A 20,970-nucleotide genomic window follows, 5' to 3' on the forward strand; every position below is an offset into this window, starting at 1 on the left:
TGGAGGATTCCTCATACAATAAATGGGGTGAAGTGGGTATTCTAACCTGATCCTACTACTAACAGCAAAAAGGTCCAGCCTTTTTAAGATAAGCCTTAGTCAAACTTTAATGAATTTCCTACATGAATTTGATCCTTTAACTGCTGTAAGGCATATTACAACTCTAATCAAATTTCATACCTTAATGTCCTTTGTTAAATTCAGTATTTTTTTTTTCATTTTTATTCCTATTTCAAAGTGTCTTAATGAGTGTCATTTAAATCACTAAATCTTATTTATTTATTATATTTATATTTGTTTACAGGGATAGTGGACTGATCCACAAAAGACCCATTTCAGCCACAGTTTTGGTGAACCCGAGCACAAAATAGAAACATACAATAAAAGTAACAACATTCATACATTCAGAGTAATGTGGTATTAAGTAGTGAATCATGCAGACCAAAAATGAAAAACTGTACCTTGTGTTATCCAAAGATTTAGAAGTTTCAAATGATGATGAAATGTGTGGCTTTAAAGTATGATTACATTTGGGCTGAAACTATTTTTCTGTTAAAAAAGCATCATGTCCTCTATCTTGTTACTTACGTGAGGAATTTATAACCATCTGGCAGGATTTTCTCATTTGCTGGTTCTTTCAGTGAAAATATGTCTTTAAGGATTAATGTTTAGAAGTATAAACAAGTCACTGAATGAAAGTGTTTTACAAAGATAAACAACAAAGCTCACATTTACCACAAAAGTTCAGAAAAACACAGAAATCACACAGAAGGGAAATGCACACAGATACAATTGCACAAAATAAAAAAACTGGACATAAACATATGTAATATAAGGCTATGTGTTCCTACATTATTAGCACAGCCATCAAACTGTTCAGCCAACATAATTATTATAATACATCCTGAGTATTCTAACATGTTTTAGTGTCTTTTTGCACCACACCATCCACTACTTGTCATTGAGAGCTGGTGTGCAATTATCATCATTTTCAAGATATTTATACTTCTTTTGCAGACTTATTGAATTTTTATAATTATTTTATAGTGTCCACTTGGAAATATTGCACAACAGCATTTCACAGGCCTAGTCAACAGAGAGGTCAGAGGTGGTTTCTGGCCCAGTTTGGGTAGTCTGTAAGTGATATACAGTGATTTGATTTTCATTTAAAATTATGAATACGCACTACATTAATACTTCTGTCAGTAACTCTAACCAGGGGATCACCTTGCAAAATATTCATACTTTGTTTACTACCAAAATGTACATAAATATTAAATGCATGTTAATATCATAGCCAGTGTCCATTTGGAAGCACAGTAGAATAGCATTTCATAGGCTTAGTTAGCATAAAAGTTCAGGAATGCCTCAAGACAAAATTAGTGGCCAGTATGTGATATACTGAGATTTATTTCATTTAAAATTATGAGTTTGTGCAATATTAATAATTATATAATAAGTTTACTCTAGAAGGAGTATTTGTGGTACTTCATTTTATCAAATAAAAGCTTCCATAATGCTTAGAAATTTTTCACTGCTACCTGATGTCTATCACCTCTAGGTAGACATTTCCAGTTGTTTAAAATAAATATGATATAAATGTACAGTAGCACAGCAGGTAGTGTTGTGTTGTTCCCTCATAGCTTGAGATTTTCTGGTTCAATTCTCAGCGGGGTACCCTCTGTGCAGAGTCTGCATGTCCTCCCTGTGCTCATGTGGGTTTTCTCCAGAAGCTCTAGTTTTCTACCACATTCCAAAAACATAGTAGGTTGATTGGACACATTAAGTTGGACATAGCTGTGAGTGTGCTTGCCTGTGTGATATGAAAGAACAACTGCAGCAGAGTTAGACACTGGCTGGTGTGAACATTGGCTCCAGATTATTGTTGATGTGACACACTGATCCTATGTGCAAAAATTAGAAAAAAGGGTTTTGGATTGCTAGATGGATGGATTTATGCATATTTGCATATTTAAAAAAAATGTCTAGGCAGTGTTCACATAGTAGTTTGATGGAACATAATCTCACAGGATAGCTCAGCACACAAGTCAGGAACATCTGCTGCCTCATACAGTGGTCAGTGAGCAAGAAAGTGTGATTATGTATGACAAAATATAAATATGTGCCATATTAATACTTCTGTTAATAGATAATTCATGGTATGAAATGAAAGCATACATAATGTTTCAAAATTTGTCACTGGTGCTTGCTGACCGCCTATCAATCCATAGATATTTATACTTGTTTATTAATGAAATATGCATATAAGCATATGTGCATAAATATATTTCTTCAAATATCTCAGGCATTGTCCATCTGGTTGCTCTGTGGAACAGCATTTTGAATGTGACATCATCATAGAGATCAGAATGACTCCTTAAACAAACAGGGTACTTGGTATCAGAGAAAATGTGAGTTACTTTCTGGAAATATTATGAAAATATGTGATATGTTAATAATTATATTAATAACTTGAACCAGAATGCATTTATATGTTACTCCACAGTTCCATATGAAAGTGTACACAATTCCGGAAAAAGTGAGCACTGATAGTTGCTGTCCATCTAGAATTGTTTTACAGGTATTTACATTTATTTGTTTATTAAACGGTAAATATGCACACCAATCAGAATTATGCAAATATCTCAACAATTGTATGGCAACTCTGAAACTGCTTTGCAGAAAATTGAAGATCACATATGTCCAAACAAAAATCACATTGATAGTAAGGATCTATCTGCTATGGGTAAAAATATATTAATAGTTGCCTGTATGTATTAATTATAATTATAATAAATGTATGCATTATCTAATTTTTGTTCAACATCAAATCCAAATTATGTCCAGCTGACATAGTAATATCACCATTGTGATGAGGAGGGTGTGCTGAAGAAGTTTGGTAGCTTAACTTAACTTGTAACATTTACAGTTTTTAAGAAAATTCATTTGCTTACAGGTAGGCTGCAAAACTGTATTTTCAGGAATTCATTCAGTGAAAGCTGTCCAGCCAGAAAATTTGCTTGACAAGAGGTGTAAAACACCACACAGAGTAGATGGTCAGGAGTTAATGAAATTATTGACTCACTGTGAATAAATATTCCCCAGGATTCAATAAAATCTGTGTAGGCACAGTATAGAGCCTACATGGAATGTATCTGTGTACATGGCCATGGTTCCACCTCGGCAGCGCACCATGCATATTAGTGATGGCATACTGCCCAGGAAGAGCCAAGAAACATGAATATTGAATCAGTGTAGGTATAGGTGTAATGACTACCCATGGCTGCAGATGAGTGTGAGGCTCCCTGTAATGCTCCCTGCCACTGTTGTAATGTTGTGAAGTATGTCAGCTGTATAATATGTCATTTTTATGATGTGTTATGTTTTTTGTAATTAGTTTAAATTTTTTTTACTGCCTGTTTATGCAGCACTGAGCGGAGTGCAGCAATGCCAAGTTGTGCTCACATATAGACAACTGACACCTGGCAGACATCTAAAAATAAAAAAACAGATGTAATTAACCGTCATAATTATATATATATATATATATATATATATATATATATATATATATATATTTTTTTCTGTTATTTTTTTTTTTTAATTTATGATTCTACAGCACGGAGCGCAGCAAAGCAGAGCAGAGCTCATACATACATGGCCGACACCTGCTAGACATCTAAAAATAGAAACCAAATGTAATTAATTATTTATTTATAGTTGTGTTTAAGCATGTTTGCGTGGCGCAGCTTGGTGCTCAGCAATGCTAAGAAATAAGCAATAGTATATGTGAAGGCACACTAGTTTTCATAACATCCAGCTAGCTACATGGGTAGAATTCTTATCTTATGTGTAGTAGGTCCTGCATTAGAGTCCATAACAGGCAGAGTATGAATGTAATATTTTCTTTTAATTTTATGAAACCATTGTAAATTTTGGCACTGCTCTGCTAAGCACTGCTCATTCATACTAAGCAGTGCATAAATATGCTAATGACTACTGGTATATGCGCAGTGCTATGCCTCGCTAAAACCATGTTTCTGTGAGTTTTCACACTGCTTGGCTTCACTTAGCTGGTTTGCATGCTGCTAAGTGATGCAGCACTTTTTTAATGTTACTGAATGATGTGTAAGGTGAGAAAACAGGCCATATTAACCCCAATAGGCAGGAATTCTTCAACAGTCATTGTAGTTCAATCAACTATTGGTAAGGTTGGCAGTGTTGGTGAAGGTATGTGCTTTCAGTCACAGAGGTGGGGAATTCAGGAGACCAGGGTCGTGGTCAGGCACCTTGTTAAAAAACATGAACCATGGCTAATGTTCATAAGTTCATAGGTAGGTTCTAGGCTATTGGCCCTAGGGCCTATATAAGCCTAGCCAAAAAGGTACCCTGGCTTTTGCCACCCAAGAAAATTATTTTCTGTGCCCCTGTCGAGCAGAGCTACAGAAGTGATCCCCAGGGTGAATTTCCTATCTCCCATCCAATCATCAAGATTTTTCTTGAAGAGTGCTAATAAGGAGCTTTTTTGATATAGATAGGTAGTTTGTTCCAGAGTATGGGAAGTCTCTGGGACAGGAATCGATCCCTCCAGCATGTTCTGTTTATTGTGGTGACAGGGTTTAGGTCCCTAGTGTGTGTAGTTTGGAGGGATTTGGTATTTCTTTAAGTGGAGCATGTCCAACAGCTCTTTGTTTGACATACCTTTGTATGTTAGGCAGAGATCGCCTCTGAGTAGGTGATATGCGACGGAGTAAAATGAGTTTTTTGAGACTTTCTGCATAGGGCATCTGTTTGAGCCAGTAATCCTCTTTTGTGAGTTATTTCTGTGGCCTTTCTAGTTGTTATAGATGTCTTGTGAGGTATATACCAAAAGGGACATTGTACTCTATAATAGGTCTAATGGGTGACGAGTAGAGGGGAACAATGACCTCTTTTTTCCTGGATAAGAAACCTTTTGTGATGAGGTGTGCCACATAGAAGGATTTCCTGACTACTGTGGTGATGTGATTATCAAAGGAGAGATGACTGTCCACCTGTGTTCCAAGGTCTCTTATCATACTTTTGGTGTTAAGTAGTATGTAGTAGTTCATGGGTACAGAGTTTTTACCAAAAGGGATGACAATGCACTTTTTGGCATTGTGCTTGAGGCCATGGCTTTGACACCAGGCATCTGTCTCAGTGAGGCCCTTTTGTAGGATGTCCACATCATTAGGAGTTTTGATTATGGCTCCTAGTTTGCAGTCATCTGTGAACTTTGTTAGCCAAAGACCTTCTGTGTTAGCCTGTACTTCTGAGAAGTAGATACCAAACAGGAGAGGACCCAGGACTGAACCCTGTAGTGCTCCACTTGTCACTGGTCTGAAGTCAGATTTGGAGTCTGCTACTTTCACAGTGTGGGTTCTGTCAGTGAACCAGTTGGCATCCCATCTTGTGATATAGGGATTTATAACTAGTTTAGTGAGTTTATCTATAATTCCAGAGTGGGGGATGGTGTCAAAAGCCTTGGCGAGATCTAGATAGGCTGTGTGAACCACCTTACCCTCATCTATGGTTTTGGTGACCGCTTCAAAGAAGTTTATCAGGTTTAGGAGACATGATCTGCCTTTTACAAAACCAAACTGGGTGGGGTCCAGAGTTTGGAGATTACCAATGTCATTGTTTATAAGTTCCATGATGATTTGTTCCATAGCCTTGCAGACCAGGCTCATCAGGCTAATGGGGCAGTAGATCCCGGGGTCCGTGGTGGCTCTCCCTTTGTGGACTGGGATAACCATCGATGTGCGCCATTCAGTAGGCATAAAGCCTGAGGTGAGGCTATGATTCAACATGGTACTTAGGTGGGGTGTCAGTTCATTCTGTAGTTCATGTAGAACACAGCCTGGGATGTTGTCAGGTCCCATGGATGCTGTGTTCTTGGCTTTGGAGAGTGTGGTTTTTACCTGTGTAGCTGTGATTACAGGAACTTTGCTTTCTTCCTGTATAGAGATGGGCCCTTTAGGGGGTGAGAAGGGACAAAGTTAACACTGAACCTATCTGCCAGGATGTTGGCAATATCAGTTGGTTCTGTATATTTAGTGCCATTGTGCTGTAACTCAGACCAGATCTGAGTGTTGCCATTGAGATTCTTGACATAGCTATATAATGCTTTGTAATTGTTTTTAGAATCAGTGGAGATTTTGTTTTCATAACTAGCTTTGGAGGATTTTATGAGGGATCTCAGCTTTTTACTGAGGCTGACCAGGGAGTTCCTCCAATCATGGGATTTTATTCTTTTTTGCAACAGTTTCTTTCTTCTGTTGTAGAGTTTGTTTATGGGAGGGGACCACCAGATTGGCTTCCTTTTTTTTTGGAGGATAGCATCTTGATTCTGTTAGGGATTGCACAATCCGTTCACTCGTGTAAGTGCTTATAAAGTGCATTTGTGTAGGATTCAGCAGTCGTACCTCTATTGTCCGTCTGCATGGGTGTCATGAAGTTTGCCACTTCTGTCTTAAGAAGCGTGAAGTTGGCTTTGGAGAAATTTTTTACGGTGGTTTCCCTAATGGGTGTGGGGGTGGGATATGGATGTCTGGGGTGATTAGCTTGTGGTTGGATCTGACCAATAAGGAATTGACCTCTGGTGTGGAACACTGGTTGCCCATGTTGGTAATGATCAGGTCTAGGATATTGCTGCTCCTGGTGGGGGTGTGCATAAGTTGATCCATGGCGTTGGAATTTATGAATTCCAGAAAATGTTGAGAAAAAGAGTTGATAGATTCCAGGGATCAGAGTGTAAGGCAGAAGCCTGGGACCATTTGGCTAGGGAACTCACCAGTGCTACTGGTATTGCCCACACAGGTGAGCAGTGTCATTACCATTTTGATGACCTGAAAAAGAGAAAGGGGGGGAACCCTGGACACTTGGGTCCAAGAAGCTTGAGATGGGAATGCCCCACAAGTATGTAAGCATGTCTTCCTCTGTCTAACCAAAATGCAAGCTGAATGTCTGCAAAACTGGTATGCATAATGGTGTGCTTCTCTCCCAATAGCTGCAGTTGAGAGGTGTCACAATGTTGAGTCCCATGCTGGGTGCCTGGCCAGGTTGTGCCTTGAGCATGGTAAGTACAGCTTTAGTATGCCAACTGCAGTGCAATAAGCAAGAAAGACTGAAACATTTACTGCAATAAAGTATATGCAAGAAAAGCTGCAATGCAATAAATGGACATGTAGAACTGTAGTGCAATAAATGGGTAATTAGAGCTGTAGAGCTGTAGTGCAATAAATGAACAATAATAACTGCACTTCAATAAAGCATTAAAAATACCAATAATAGTAAGCAAAATGTTGTTCAGCAGGATTGTGTTGTCAAACCAATTACAGTAGAGCTGTATGCATTGATTGCCTATGGTAAGGTTGTTTCAGTCAAGTCTAATACTGTAGGAGCTGTAGCCAGCAAATCTAATGGCCTGCAAACTCTATTGTTTAACTCATAGTACTATCCAAGGCTGTCTCCAGGCCAATATCAGACATCAGGTGATAAAGGTATATTGATGAGGCTGACAAAAAAAAAAAAAAAAAAAAGGTAAAAAGAAAAAATAAAAAATGAGTTGAATGGTAGGAATGGTAGGAGAAAAGCAACGAATAACGTAAAAATACTAAAACTACTAAAACTATAGCTTTAATATGGTAAAAAAATTCACCTTTCCTTCTTTTCCAGACCCACCAAAACTGATGCTATATAGCTTGTAGTTAAGTTAATTATAGTCAAGTCATTCAATCAAAAAATAAAAAAAAAATAAAAAAAAAAAAGTACAATATTTAAACAGTATGAAACCTGCTCTAAAAATGTTACAATGTTAAATACATAATTTATATATAATATTAAATATATATATATATATAACATGTAAATGTTATACTAAAAAATCACATTTTAAAAGCTACTAGGGCAAAACTGAAAATGTATAATATGTGATAATGATATTTAGCTATAGACACATAAAAAAATATATAGTAATATGTAAAAATAAATAATAAAGGTATATTGATGAGGCTGCCCAGCTCATAGGCAGATGTGTGTGGACTTCATATACATTTCAAACCAGTAACAATAAATGTGTTCACTAGCATTGTTGATTCTAAACTACAGCTTTTTTCATATATGCAGTATGGTTGTAACCATGCATGTATGTTCTATTGTCACTGCAGTTTAGAATAACACTGTAATAGTACTAGAATGCCAGAGGAATGCCCTGTAATTTGTACTGCTTAATTCATAGTATAGTTCCAGGTTATCTCTGGGCAAGCATCAGTCACTCAATAGTCAACAGTGACTCAGTAGCTCAGTCTGCTAAATGCTTTGTATGCAGTGCAGTTTGCCATACACAGTCATGGGTTCGAATCCAGTTGCATGTAGCACTATATTTTCAGTATCAGTCATGTAATGCTCACATTTTCTCTTACCAGGAACACAAAAAATATATGGGTGAGGTAGCCCATATTATGAGCAGTAATTAAATTTCACAGAATGCTAACATCCATGCCAAGAATGTGTTAATCAGCATTGCTTTTGCTGATTCATAAATAAAGATGTGTAATCTCAATATGGCTATATCCCTTGTATGCCTGTATTAAGTTGCTGCAGTCAATTACTACATCATTTGCAGATGCCCTCTGCAGTCACAGCTCTTAGGTTCTACTCCCATGCCCTCCAACTAAGGCATGATGGCTGTCTAGTGTATTTACTGTACACAAACATGCCTCTCAAGTGTCACAACGTTTCATAATGTAATTAAAACTGCCTAATCCCTCTGTTACATGATTAGCACATAAGTTATTACATGGAATGCAATGTATTACTAAATCCATTTACAGAACACCTGGGTAGTTATATAAGTCCACATTATATGAAACTATTCTGTGTAGTGGTGTACCTGCATATGCTATTGTTTGGCCCATACTGACCCATTCTAACAGCTTTGAGAGATATGTATGTGCTAAATTGGTTATAGGAGAATTGTAGTCACTGTACTCAAGCCTGACACTAAACACCTGTAGAGTATATATATTTCAGTGTTTTCAGGGATAGAATCTGCAATGTCAGTAATGGAATGTTTTTCTCTCTTTCTCTCTCCCTATCCCTTATCTTCATTTATTTATTACTGTTGTTTATTATTATGATTTAATATTAACATATTTTGTTAAAATAACTATATTTTGGAAAAATATGGTTGATTATTGTTATGTTTTATTATGATTTAATAATGTATTTTATTTAACTATATTTTGGAAAATGTGGTTGATTACTGTTATGTTTTATTATGATTTAATAATAACATATTTTGTTAAACTAACTATATTTTGGAAATGTGGCTGATTATTGTTATGTTGTATTATGATGCAATATTAATATATTTGTTAAACTAACTGTGTTGTTGCCCATATGGTTTACATTGTACTGGCATGCTGTTACCATACTGGCTGTTATGTTACTTAATGTTGTGTAATATACATTAATATGTATTTGGATGAATAAAAATGATGTTCAATTCTGTTAATAGTTAATAGTCTGTTACAAAAACATGCATCTGGAGTGTTTCTCCCCAGGCCTCTGCTGAAAATTGGCTTCATTCCAAGTCAGACTTTCCCAGTTAACAAATGTTAAATAAATAAAATAAATAAATAATACTAACAATGGTTTGGTTATTACTAACTTTAACTTATTCCTATACCTCATTTACCACAGCGCATCAAAGTAGGCTGGTTCCAGCTGATCAACCTACCTTGCCTCAACCAGCCATGGCACCGGGTCCCAGCACATCTGGGACTCAGACCAATGGTGCCTCCTCTGCTGCCCCTGCACTATCTGTGGTGTCAGGTAGTACTTCCCAGAGGAAGGGGCCTGGCCCCCCTCTAGGAGTGGTGGCAGAGGTGTTGTTGTCACTCGTGCATAACTGCCAGTCTTGGTGTGCAAGATAGTCCACTGTGGGTATGACTGCTGCCTGCAACAGATTGAGGACATACAAGCCACCCTGGTGCGGCAGCCACACACTGGTGCCCAGCATCCAGCACAGCCACCCTCATGTCAGTGATGGAGCAGTGTCAACAGTCCCATGGGTGGGGATGTGAGTCACACTGTTGCCATCTGAAGGCACATGGGACTCCGATTCCACAACACCTTTCCTATCCAAGGTGTTCATTCCCTCATGTGTCACATACCACCCCTGTCTGCTGTCTTGTCTGTCTTGTCTGTTTGCAAATGCATACTCACCTACCCAACATACCTCCCCAACATGTACCTATGTCCCTTCCTCAATATTCCTCTCACCTTCAAAAAAAAGGGTCACTTGTCCCCCCAAAAAATATTGTGCCATTCATAGCTCTCCATTTTGCACACCTGTCCACTGGATACACGTAATTCGGTCCAGTTGGCTAGACTATGCAGTTATGTGGTACTCACACCTCTCGCTGTGGTTTGAGAATTCAAATTCATCTACAAATCTGTCAAAGTGCACAGTTGTTGCTGTACAAGAAATGGACAGCAATGGACAGCAATGGTTCTTTCTTACACTCTTCCTGCAAATCCCTCCCTGCTTTTCAATATGTTTTCCCCTGCTTGCACCCATTTCACCACTTTCCTATCTCCCCTTTTCTCTTTTCCTTATATTTCTTTTAGGGTGGTGCTGCACGACCTTTGCTAAGCCCAGATAAATAAAGCTATAATGACTGTATGTGTTTCTAGCATTGTAAGACACATATACAAAATAAACACCTCTGCCATGTTTCGAACCCTAGCCCATCAGACCTACAGTATACTGCATTAACCTGCCACACTACACAACTCTTAATTAAAAGATGTAGTTTAAACAAAACATAGTATTTGCCAATTACAGGCATTGGGTGTGTTTCAGCAGAGCTACGTGCCACGCCACACCACGCAAACTGGAATAAAAAGTAATGGAGTAAATGGGAGTGTACCTTAGACTCTGGTACAATAGTATACCACTAGATAACCAAAGGCATGATAATGGATGTAACTGAGGCCTATGATAGCAGGTACATGTGATCTTTTACCAGCAACATGTGGAAAGTCACCTGCTAAGGCATTCATGGCAAAATACATATTCAACTGGGACTCTGGTGCAGAAATGCATCCATATAAATCCATGCACATATAGATGGATGTAGAAAATGTATGTCACAGCCTGTATGTGTGCACATATATCTTGCAATTACACCCATGGTAGCAGTGACTCAGTAGCTCAATCTGTTACATGCCTTGCATACAGTACATTTTTGCCATACACAGTCCTGGGTTCAAATCCAGTGTTGTGTTGCATTTCAATTACATTATTGCGAAGACAACAATTTATGAATGACTCATGCATTCATTATCCACACAAAGCATTGCAAATTAAATAACTGCTTTTCACTGCTGGAAGTCCCAGGCCTGTAGGTAGGGACACACATCACATATCTGTATAGCATTATTATATGTCAGCTAGTACTCTGTTATTGACATAGTTGCCTAACATACGTACCTTAAACACATGGTGCAATTGGAGTGTAAAGGGCATTCTCACCCAGGCTCTGCCTCTACAACAAGGCTGACACAGCTAACACAGATACACCTGCAGCTTGTTGTCTTCCAAAGTGTTTGCACTCACTGCCTATGTCTATACATACCTACACCCTGCAACGATGTAGTCTCCTCACTCCAGTAATGTCCATCTCAACAGCTAAGAAAGGGGCTCTGCTCTACATGAAAGCCTTATATATTGCACAGTGGTTGCATGTCATTGGCTAATGACAGTGCAACTCAGCTGTTTTGGTTGCAATTATCATATCAGAGTCACAGACTGGTTTAGAAGTAATTTCCTGCTAAAGTTAAGCATGTTAAAATGCAAGCATCTGGCTATGGAAAAGCATTCTGTATGAGACTTTTCTCACACAGAGCACACCTTTGTGAAACAGTACTAGCAGCACATTTCCAAAAGAGAAGTACTGCACTCCACCAGGTATGTAACTGTTTTTTGTGTATAGCAGGATGTAGATGGGAGGATAGAGGTATGAGTAATAGGGAGTAAAGCAGTAAGCCTTAGACCTGTGGTAATGACATGTAATTGATACCCTGTTGTTTTACATATACAGGGGACATACAATATATCAGGGTTGCATTGTCTTTTGTCATTGTGGCACACTGGTGTTGCTGGTCTGTCCCAATATAGTGGTTGTAGTAGCACACTGTTATTTGTCTGACAATGGTATTATGACATATTATTGGGTAGCTGGTCTTTAGGGGGCACACCAGAGTGGACTGGAGTATTGGGCATATGATCATACAGCAGAATCTCTCATGGCACACAGGGAACTACGTCAGTAATGATACTATCTCAGTTGTATCCACACACATAGTATGTTGTCACACTGTGGTTATGACATGTGCAAGCAACATGTGGATAGTGTCGGCCATTTTGTTCTTGCTGTATCTGTACATAGTGGACATTCATGTATGTGATCCTGTAATGTGTTTTCCTTTTGGTGTGTTTCAGGACTAATGTATTGCAGATGGCATGCCCCCTTCTCAGATGCAGAGAATGAATTAATACTTCAAGAACTATGGCAGCTTCATCACATCCTCCTATCCAGGGGGAGGCATAACAGGGAACAGCAGGCTGCATTGTGGGCAGACCTTGTCTAGAATGTGAATGTAGCCACCAGGACAAGGCATATGAGCAGGTTCAACACTGTGCAACAGACATGGTGAATGCTGCATGACAAAGGGCAGCTGATGTAGCCAGGGGTCATGCTATCACTGGTGGAGGGCCTGTAATGGAACAACCACTCACGGCCATTGAGGAATTCCTGGTGAACCTAGGGACACATGACAGCTCCTAAGCATACATCACACCATCATGGAGGTGGGTGTTACAGTGTCCACAGAGAAGGAGCATGCAAGTAAGTTTACTGTGATCACCATTGCAATACTATAACAGTCATTTTGTCAGGCTGTACATATGGGTATCAGGTCTATGTGCTGTTTGGGGGGGGGGTAGCTCAGTTGTACACTCATACTCAGAATGTCAGCAGTACATCAAGTAACACAGTAGCTACTGTACATGTGAGATATATGCAAGTATTACCTTGTTGTGCTGCAACATGCAATGGTACTGAAATTTCCTCACCCTCACCTTTTTACAGGTCCATCAGGAGTTGTCCAAGGGCATGGTCCTGCTCCTGGTAAGCTTGATACTGTTTTGTTATGGAAAATATATATCCTATTAAGGGTAAGGGCCAGGATAATTCCCTATGTACAGTTAATGCTATGTTCAACCAGAGTAGAATGTTTGTATGTTCCAGTCTGGAACAGTTACATAAGTTTCCTAGAGTGGGTAATCACAGGAGTGTAGTTGAATGAGCAGAAATACTTTTGCAGTTATAGTTTAGAGTGAATAAGCCTCCTGGTGCACATGAGGCAATTAATCCAACATGCCTTGTACATACCAAAAGGTCGATGGTACATACCATAGTCACTGAAACTTGTATTTGCATATATTTGTTAAGATATGTGTACTGGGTTTTATGTGTTGTTTTAACAGGTCTAGTGTCATATTCCATACCTAAAAGGTACATTGTACTGGCCAAATGTCAAGTGATGTACCTGATGTGTTTGTTATAAAGGCCTTGAGTCGAATGTGCATTTTGTTGTGAGGAAGTCTGTTGTGCATGATAGCGGAGATGAGAAAATATGAAAGTGGAAATCCAGTTGTGGATCTCATTACTATAACTCTTTGTGGATTTCCATACATAATAGTACAGGTAGTGATGTACTGCCTTAGACTTGGTTTCCACAGGTGACCAGGGGGTTGGGGGTCTTTCCCTCATACAATCTTATGTTAGTGTCTTTTCAGACTCTGATGATGATAGTGGCCACAGTGAGGCACAGGTGGGGTTGTCAAGGGCTGACTCCATCCCAGAGGTTGACATCCCTCTTCTGCCCCCATTGTCACTGCACACAGTCAATAGGCCCACAGATACCCAGTCCCCGCAAGCCTCAAATATGGAACAGTCAGAGCGTAAAGGCATTGAACAGGTCAGTGTGGCAACTATGGCTTCAGTGAGTGTAAACACTGGTCATAGCTGGTGAGGTCCCATACAGTGGATTGACAGGAGTGCTCATAGGAAAATTGCTGTCCATCCACCACCTGTTGCAGGTTTCACATCATGGATCACTGGGCGCATGTTTTGGGTTATCATGGATGCACAGGCATATTCTGAATGGAACACCAGACCTAGGCTTAGGGTTATAGATGCAGCATGGTCTGACATCCGTGACTGCCTTCACCGCATTGTGGACACCATGGATCAGTTTAATGATGCAGTGGACAGATGGTGGGCTGTGATAGTGTCTTATATGCACTGCACGTTGTCTGTGCTGGAACATGTGGTTGGAGTTGGGTGTCAGACCAGTAGATGTAGGTCAGCAACCCCATCTGCTGATAGTCCACATGGCTGTGCATAGTTATGCTCCTGTAGTGGCAGTACATCCAGTGCTACAGAAGGGATTGTGCTGTCCACACCACGATATGGCAGGGCATGGACATGTGGTCCTGAGCTGTCCCATGGTGGACATGGTCCCAGCAGACAGCAGTCATCATCAGGTGCTAGCACCGCATCTGACCTTGAGCATTTTGGTGACAGTGCAACTCCTGGCATAGCCAGTTCCCATGTTCAGGGCTGGAGACAGTGAACTATCAACTCTGCCATGTATGGTCCACAGCTGTTCAACACACACAGGTGTAGGGCTAGCACTGAGCTTGACTGTGTATACGCACACACTCACACACCACTGTCACATACAGATCACCTATAGACACACACAGCACCTCTTCATGTTCCATCTAACCTGCTCCCCTTCCTGACTCACACCCATGCTGTCAACCATTTGGGCCAGCCTAGGCCTCCAGTACCCCCACACATCACACTGTGCAACTGATGATACCTGTGCCACATCCCTGTCATCCTTCCCATCGATGCAGGGGAATGAAGCTATGTGTCTGATGCACAGGGTGACTATATTACTTGACATGTACTTGTGTAATGCAGTATTGTTTTGCCATGCCACTTGTAGTGGTCACCAACATACACTGTATGCTGGCATGTGTCATGAGTAGGCAACATACTTTTGTAGATCTTATGTTGTATGATGTTGTATTGGCGGTATTGTTACACAATGACAGGTATGTCACAGACCTGTGTATTTTCTGTTCCAGGAGTCTGAGGGGATACTCTATGGACACACAGCAGCAGTGAAGCTGCACAGCATGACATGACAGTGCAGCAGAAATATGACTTTAGCAAGGTACAGCAGTATATGTGCATAGCTCCACAGGTTCACATCTGTATGACAGTCTACCAAGGACAATGGATGATGTCAGCAAACTCATGCATTCATAATTTGTGATAAGGTCTGCTACAGGGCAAGGTGTGACCTTGCTGGAGTGCATATGCTGCCTATCTGTAGGGAGCATAGTAGATGGGTGACTCACTGTAGGGACATTAACCTACTATGTGACATTAGTATTACATGCTTGTGGGACAAATTTGTCTATCAGACATAAATACAGCCTTGAAACAGACCCCGCCTAATGGTAAACAGCGCACCTCAGTGCACCTCAGACCATGCTATGTGTTTGATTAGCTAGGTGGCTGTCGTCTCAACACACGGTGACTGCCTGAATCCCTCTTGGACTAGGCAACAGGTGATGGTCCTGTACTGAGGGGTATACAGATATCTCTGATTGTGAGTGCTGTATGGCTATTATGTCCTATGACTCCATAACAGGATGTATACTGCTGTAACAGCCTCACACACAAACATGGCCACATTCAGGTTGGCACCACTTCCACTCACTGCATACAGGACATGACAAATTACACAAATACTGCAGGTTGGCTGCATATAGATTAGAACACTTACCTATGTACTGGCACACACTACAGATCACAGCACCCGATGCACTCAACACAACTCATTTCTGCTAGTACTATCAGTTTACAACATATAATGCTTGCTGATATCAGCAAGCCTTGTTGTGGTCAGTCATCTGGTGGTCCACATCATCTGCTACAAATAAAATAATGCAAAACTGTAACTATGTGTAAGTTACAAAGGTTATCATACAAATGCCAATGCCATAGGGATACATTTATGCACCATGTTGAGCAGAGTGAGATTAGAACCCCTACATAAATAGGTTTATTCACTAGAAATCATTGTACTTATTGCATTCACCACAGCTTACATTTAATAGTACACTCTCAGCTGTAGTCTTAAGGTGGCTGACATCATCAGGCTTTGTAGAATACGGCAGTGTGGAAGCCAGCAGCAAGTTACAGGGCCCAAAAGTGCATAACCATTGCTGCTGGATAGTCCATGAGGGCACGGTAATTGTTTTGTAGGGGTATATACAGACACGCACACCAAGGAGCCTGGAGTAGGATTAGAACCCCTATCTGTTTACTATTACACACTGTAGATCACTGTATTTATCACACACTTCACGGCTTAAGTCTTGCTATTACGTTTTCAGCTGGTAATCTTAAGGTGGCTGACATCATCAGGCCTTGTAGAATAGGGCAGTATGGAAGCCAGCAGCAAGTTACAGGACAATGTGCCCTGTCCATATGTGCATTGACATCATTATACTTTACACCACCTGCTCACCTGTGTTTGTCTATGTGGTGACATCCAGCAGGCATATGGGGTCTATAGGTAAGCAGATTATGTACTGTTGCACCCTTAGCTTGGATCCTTTGAGCAACATTATGGCTGTGTGATAGTGCAGTTTACTCACCATTATTAGGGTATGTCAGACAGTGCAGGCATCCACACACATATTTCTGTATATAACAGGGATGTATATATAAATATAACTCTGTGTGTGTGTGTGTGATATGTATATTTATTCTGTAAATATATGGGAGAAGTATATATATAGCTATATATATCAGAATATATCTATTTAACACTACATAGTGATAGATATACTATGCATGTGAGAGAGATACTGACACATGGATATGTATACTTATATGTCTGTATGTATAGACATTTATACATAAGAAGTCATTTCAATGAAGGGCCAACAGAATTGTGCTCATTTTGTGCTAAGTGTAAAGGTATGTCCAGTGGGACTGTCAGTACTTATAATGTGACTCCAGGCCACACCTACCTGTATTCCAGTCCAGGATTTTGTATGTTACATACATTAAAATCCGCCCCTGTTTCTGCAGTACTGCACTTCACTCAAAATGTCCATAGCATTCCCCAGCTGTCTGTTGTACTAAATATGTAACTGAGGTTGGTAATGTTACATCATCAACAGATTGACAGTCTGTATACCTCTCAACTGTCCTGATTTTCACAGAAGGTCCAGAGTTTTGCCTCATATATTTGGTCTGTTCCTTACACATTTGTGGTCTTCTGGTGCTTTATTGTATGTTAAAATCAATACATTCTACTAACTACAGACAAACAATTGTGTGTCAAATTTTATATCCATCAGAAAATATGCACTACTGCAGCACTTTTAATTCCAGCAACTGTCTAAGTTTATGTGACCAAAATTTAAACTCTGTCCCTATGTTTGGGCCTTTGTCTCCCCAATCTTTCTGACTTTGTCTGGATTTCTTGCACTAAGAGGTTGGGAGGTATGACAATTCTGTGAAAACACAAACATACCACTACCTCACATGCAAAATATGTGAGTAATTCCAGATTAGAACCATCACTACCATCACCCATGCTAGCTTCCCTAGTCCACTGAACCACACAGGTCACTAGACAGAGAGGGGTCATCCTTCACACAATCAATGTACATATGTACATTGTTATCCTGCATGAAGAGAGACATATAATGTGTGAGCAGTATCTATGTTACAGCCTTTAGATTGCCTGGTCCACTGCTATAACATAGCTGATTTTCTGTTAAACTGGTTATATGGGTACACTTATGTGTTGGGGGTGGGGAAACAACAGCACATGATCAGTTTGGGTAGACAGTAGTCCAAATATCATGTGTGTCCACTGTTTAACATCTCTCTTGCCTGATGTCATGAATATTCCAACCATGAGGCCTAGTGAAAATTAAGGAACGCATACTATTGGACTGGGTATCAATTGCCCCATGTGGATGTTAACTCTGACCAAATAGCCCACTATATTTCCTTACATAACAGCAGCTGATCCATACATATGATACAGGGTCTGAATGGAGAGATGAAAAGTCAGCAAGCAAAGGAGAGTAGTAGTGCTAAAACTGAATTCATCCTCAAGTTTTAGTGAATACCCTGTTTTCACAAAATGTCACCAAGTTGACACTGATATATAGACTGCATTTATATAGCATATATCATGGACAGAAGTAGGTCAAAAACTAAAAATGATAGTTGGGTGCACAATACCCAAAATAAAAAAGTGCCCAATCCTGGTAGGTGCACTGGTGCTAGGACTAGAAGAGATGACAGTGTAGAATCCTCAAAATATGAAAAAAACTACTACAGTGGGGCCAGGCCAGGCCCAGGGGGATGATGGCCCCCCTGTTGTAGAAGAAAGTAGCAATCCACAAAAATCACAAAAACTGGATAGGCCAAAGAAGAGCCATAAAGACGATAAAGTGGGCTATTGAGGATAAAAAAGAAATGATGTATTGTTACTCTTACACAAAAATCCCAGTATTTCCAGACACAAGATATACAAAATGATTAAGAGAGAAATTAGAGGGAAAAAAAATACTCCGGCAAGAAAAACTGTCAGAAGCTTCAAATGAAAATTTGTGTTCATTAATACAACAGATTTGTGAAAAACAGTATATAGATCAAGAAACCTTGATCTGCCAGGAAATAGAAACATCTGAGGAAGTGTGAAAATATAAACAACAAAACCTAGAGATATTTGAAAAGTATAAAAAAGAAATATGGACAAGGGAAAGAAAGAGAGATTTGTAAGGTAGCATTGATCATTAAAATTGCCACCCCCAGTGACTACAGTGTCTTGCGTACAGTGAGACAAACAGTCATAAAATATCAAGATTTGCAGGCAGAAATGAGAGCAATGTGGAAAAAAGATACCAAGACAGTTTTAATAGTAATAGGAGCAACAGGTCTTATAAAAAAGAGTCTTTAATCATATTTAGACATGCTACCAATCCATCTAACTCCATATGAATTGCAAGAAGAGTCATTACTGGGCACATTGTGGGTGCTGTGAAGAGCACTACTGGCTGACATCAAAGAGTGAAATAATACTATTTTTTATGAACATTAATCATGCTTTGACTTAGGAATGGCATCCACGGTATTAAAAACCCAAAAGATTTAAAGAAATTAAAAGCATGATACCTTATTATAGTAATCCCTACAATTAGTGTGTAGGTAAGAGACTTACCTTGAGAATGCAGCAGCTGACAGAACTGTAGTTCAGAGCTGACTCTGTGTGATGCAAGCAGTACAAAGCCAATGCATTGAGAGGTACAGGTTGTGTGGGTTGCATGACATCAGCTATTTTAATATCTGTATGTGAGTAGGAGTAAGGTGTCAGTCTCTGGGGCCCTAGGTTGTCAGTGAATGTGCTATGCATTGTCTCTTAGCCAATGTCAGGGTGTACTGGGCATGCCTACATCTGCCTACAGGGACATCATCAGAGGTCTCCTCTTCCGAGTCCTCCTGTGACTATGGCTGTGGTGACCTAGGTACTGGTGGTGAGTTGTGTATCCCTTCCCTTTGCTGATCCTGTTGTAGCTGCTTCTGCAGGATCATATTCTATAGCATGGCACATGCTGTGGACATATGTGCACATGTGGCTGGAGAGTACTGCAGGGCACCACCAGATATTTCCAGATACTGGAACCATGACTTCAGCAACCCAAACACATGCTCTATGATGTTCCTAGTTTGTGCATGTGCCTCATTATGACATTTGTGTGTGTGTGTGTGTGTGTGTGTGTGTGTGTGTGTGTGTGTGTGTGTGTGTGTGTGTGTGTGTGTGTGTGTGTGTGTGTGTGTGTGTGTGTGTGTGTATGTTCATTTCTGATGGGTGCCATCATCCATGGTTCCAGTGCATAGCCACCATCCCCCACTAAATGGCTGCATGGTATGTCCCCCTAGCAAACATCTGGTACAGCTGTGATGCTTACCAGAAATGGGAGTCATGATAGCTGCCAGGGCTGCCAGCACACACATTCATGATAATACCCTGGGCATTGCACATGACCTGGCAGTTGGTGTGGTATCCCTTGCAGTTGCTGTAGATTTGACCTTCCTGACTGGGTGGTGCCTTGATGTGTACATGAGTGTAGTCTATGGAACTCAGTACCTCAGGGTAGTGTGCTACATGGTAGAAGTGTTGCATATTGCTGGCCCTCACCTCAGGGGTGAGGGGAAAATATATGTGCTCACTGTCATGTGGTAGCATGGCATCCAGAAACTGGTGGAGTACCCTGTATGCTCATGCCTGTGAGACCCCTATCATGTCCCCAGTTGGTGTTTGGAAGGTACCTGTGGGTATTATCCTAAGGGCTACACATACCTTTGTTTCTACTGGGATGGGTTCCCCCTCTGTTGGCTCTGGGCCTAAGCTGAGGGCATCAGAGCTCAGTGAGTCTTGTAGTATGTCCCTGTCCACCATGTAGCACTGTCGAATCTCCAGCTCATAGCTCCTGGAAGGTTATGCTGGGTCTGAACACTCTTCTCCTTCTCTGCCTAGGCCTATTGTCAGCAGCAGCAGCAGCATTGACTTCAGCATCTAACACATAGAAATGTAGCAGACTTGCAACAGACCCTAACAATCTTTCAACTAAAATTCCCAGGTCTGTACACCAATGGTGCAGAGTATGGGGGAAAAAATCAGATTGTAGGGTGTATGCATACTTTATAGGGCTCTACTGTAGGTGTTACTTGCATGATTGGCTACCTATGATGCATTGCACCTGCC

Source organism: Protopterus annectens, chromosome 1.part0 (assembly GCF_019279795.1).
Source record: "Protopterus annectens isolate FY-2018-M chromosome 1.part0, PAN1.0, whole genome shotgun sequence".
Lineage (NCBI taxonomy): Eukaryota > Metazoa > Chordata > Ceratodontiformes > Protopteridae > Protopterus > Protopterus annectens.